The sequence below is a fragment of the Crocuta crocuta genome, unplaced genomic scaffold (assembly GCF_008692635.1).
Source record: "Crocuta crocuta isolate KB4526 unplaced genomic scaffold, BGI_CrCroc_1.0 scaffold273, whole genome shotgun sequence".
Lineage (NCBI taxonomy): Eukaryota > Metazoa > Chordata > Mammalia > Carnivora > Hyaenidae > Crocuta > Crocuta crocuta.
This window is the reverse complement of record NW_027529425.1, coordinates 6,907,249-6,910,731: the sequence shown is the minus strand read 5'-3', so window position 1 is coordinate 6,910,731 and position 3,483 is coordinate 6,907,249. Positions and strand designations below refer to the sequence as shown.

The window sequence follows — 3,483 nt, the reverse complement described above, 5'->3', positions numbered from 1 at the left end:
GGTGCTGGTCTGCTTTGCTCTTGTGCAAACGGCAGCCCTCTGGCTTCGGTGCTCCCGGCTTTTCGGGCAGAAGACAGCAGGCGGAGCCCCAGGGGCAGGTGGGTGCACTCCTAGGTGGGAGGGGGTGCGTGGAGCTGACACCCAGTGCGTGCTGTTCAAAGTGTGCCCACGCCTGTTCTGTGCAGGAAGCGCTTCCGTACACACTATTTTTAACGCTGATGAAAGGCTTGTAAGGAGAGAAAGCAAACAGCCAGCCTCAAGACTGCTCGGTGCCCACTGACTCCCACAGGGGGCTCAGCACCGCGGCCTGCACACCCCCTGGGCCCCTTCCGGGCCGAGGCTGGGCCGTGGGTGGCAGGGCGCCATCCGAGGTCTGGGGTCCCAGCAAGACCCGTGGGGACCTACGAGCCCAAGGAGCTGCGCCCAGGCTGGGGAGCAGCGGCGTGTCATTCTCTTTCTCCGGCCCCCCCCACTTTTGGAAATTCTACCGGAGATTCAAACACACACAGAGGTTCGTACGTTGAGTCCTCGCACCTCCCCCTCCTGCCCTCGGCTCGGGTGACCATGAGGCAAAGCCCGGGCATTCCATCCAGCCCCGGCAAGGACCGCTGACCCGTAAGCACAGAGCCCCATCGCGCCCCGGGCCAAATGAGCGAGGAGCCTCCGGAATCCCCACTTTGGCCTCCTCCAGGGGGCTCCTGTCCTGAGCAGTCCCCCCTACCCCCTTCCTTCTATTCTCACACCTGCTTGGGGTCACCACGGTTTGCCTCTGCTAACTGCAGTTCCTCTGCCATTCTGGAATACAGAGCGGACTATATTTCTGGTATGGTAACTGCCATTTTGTTTTTGTGGCTAACGTTACGCACGTGTGCGCATGCGTGTGTTCAGTGTCAAATACAGACACAAAATTATAGAACTTAAACACAGAACAGCTTTTTCTGAGAAGCAGGGTGTCTTTACTAATTCCATTATGTGGAAGCTGGATTGTGAGCTCCTGTGGCTAAATTTGTGGCAGAAAAGTTTGATCAGAGGAGTCTGACGAAATGCCAAGTTGTCCTCTGACTTTGGGGACGCGTGAGCCTGTGGTGAGGACACACCAACCACCACCTCAGGCTCTGCGCCTGCCGCACACTTCCTGCCTACCACACTGGCTTCTCCAGGCTGGGGCTTCCTCGCCGAGCCCTCCATACCCCTCAGCACAGCCTGCCACAACTGGGGGGAGCCCTGAAGAACAGTAACTTGTATCAAGAGAGCCCCAAAGAAGTCCAGATATAGAACCTTTCTCTACACCAGACTCATGAGAATGAACAAGTTAACCGTGCATATGCCTTGTCCCTGATCAACACATCACCCAGGGTCAGATCGCCGGCGCAGGCACATGATTACTGAGGGGAGGGGCACCTCGGAAAGGAAGCTGACGCTGCCTTCGCAGCCAGGGAGGCTGTAACCCTCCACTTCGCTGTCCCCAGCACGCAAACAAGCTCTGGGTAGCAGAGTCCCCTCGGTGTGGAATGCAGCCCGGCCCAGCTTGTTGACTGCCACTGGAGTCGCCGGGAAGACTCTCCAAGCCTCCAGAACGTGGTGAGCAGGGGCCGTTGTGAGGTTTTCATAATCCATGGAGAGGCGGCTCGGTGACCTCAGCAGAACACTGGGCTGCAGAGCGCAGTGCACAGTTAGGGCACCGGCTGTCTGACCGCAGGGACAGTGGCCACAGAGGCGCGGCCCTGGGGCACATGACCCCTGCTCCTCAGGAACCCTCATCCGCAATCAGGGGGAGGCCACCTCCATGCAGGTTTTCAAAAATTGACCCCGGAGCGTGATACGGTCAGAAACCCAGGAATCAGGGCATGCAACAACTCTGCCTACCCAAGACCGTGGTGCTGTCCCCACAGGTGTGTGGCGCTTGCACAGGAACCGGTCAGAACAGTCGGGGAGTAGCAGGCAGCAAGGCACAGAGCTGTAGCTTCTTAAGCGTATTCACGTTACCCAGCTCTAAAGTGCTGACTGTGGCTCAGCTGCAGGGTGGGTCTCCAGGGCACACAGACGGTGCCGTTCTTCCTGACCCCATTTGCCTGCTTGGCAGACCAAGGCTTTCTTTGCAGAGAAAGCAGTGTGGGAGACCTGAGCGCTAAGTGGCTTCGGTGACGCTGAATGCCAGCTCTCCCCAGTTGCAAGCAGCCACGGAACATCCTGTGGGCAGACTGCCTTACACTCTGGGGACTCTGACCAGGGGGACTCTGAGCAGGAGCTCTGCTGAGGCCACTCATACAAAGGTGGTAACTTCTACTCGGGGTGTTGGTAAGAGAACCCATCTGGGGTCACATCCTGACCCCACCATGGGCTGTGTGACCTTGGGCAAGTTGCTTAAGTTTTCTGAGCCTCTGTGTAACTTAAAATGGAAATCTTGTATTTCACTGCTAAGACACATTTTCTCTCTCCTTTCAACATCTTTAAAAACAGGATGCTTCTTACAACTGGCACCATCAGAACTTGATCATGGCAAGTTATTTTTTTTTTTTTTTAGTGGTTCATAAAACTGTGATGCGCGTAGCATTTTACTGACGACTTAGTTGATAAGACACGGCATAAACACCTTCCAAGGCTGCCATGAGGCCGAGGGCAGGGGCGGTCTCAGGCGTCTCCCCAGCTGTGGCAGCAGCGTGTGGGGCACCCGGGGCTGGTCTGGGTATTGGTGCCCACGTGGCCTGCACTCAGGCGCTCCGTGCTACAAACCCACTTCTGGTGTTGGGCGGAGAAAGTGAGTCAAGGTGATGACGACAGGGCCAAGTGGGTGGTGGGGACCCAAGTGACCTAGAGTCTGCTCTCCCCTTCTACCACAGGGAGTCTGGTCCCCCAGCTGACCCCCAATTTCTCTAATCCGTGGTCAGGAAGCTGACCTGTCAGGCGGGTGGGCCTGAGGTGGAGGTGGAGCCCTGAGCATGCGGGCAGCACAGGGCTGCTAACTTCATCTACTGCCCTTCCTTCCGTTCAACCCTTGGTCACACGTGAATCTGTATTCAATCCTGCAAGCCGCATACGTTCCTCTTCAGAAATAAGTGTTCTTCGATCTCGAGCCAGAAGGCGCTGCTAAGGTACCAATTATAGCAAGTAAATCACCTTGTTCTTTAAATTTTCCCAATGTTTAATTGTAACAACAGCTATGAAGTACACCGTGTCTTCCCGTGGTTTTCCTGCGGCCAGCTCCGCTGACAAAGTAATTCCCACAACCAGGAAGTAACTGGTGAATTTGGAAACAGCAGGCGGCTTGGGGGAATACATGCAGGTGCACCTGCAAGGACCAGATTACAGCCTTCCGAGGGTGGGAGGGGGGCTGTCGCTGCAGATTAGATCGCGCTCTGACTTGGCAGTACAACCAGCACCAGCGCTTTGGGGGACCCAACTGTTCGCCCGGGGTTCGCGTTCTGCACGCGGCTGACCTCAGATCACAGCACGCACGCCGCCCCGCCCCGCGCGGCGGGGGGG

At 56.8% G+C, this 3,483-nt stretch overlaps 2 protein-coding genes across 4 annotated transcripts in view; one reads left to right on the top strand and one right to left on the bottom strand.

Annotated features, from left to right (window-relative positions):
- Positions 1–3,483, bottom strand: part of CHLSN (cholesin) — a 110,018-nt gene that overhangs the window by 32,312 nt on the left and 74,223 nt on the right. The window lies entirely within an intron of this gene.
- The window catches only part of GPR146 (G protein-coupled receptor 146), a 16,424-nt gene continuing 14,414 nt past the window's right edge, over positions 1,474–3,483 (top strand). The window contains exon 1 of the mRNA XM_077758791.1: positions 1,474–1,581. The gene's annotated coding sequence lies outside the window, so the exon portion shown is untranslated. The remainder of the gene's footprint in view (positions 1,582–3,483) is intronic.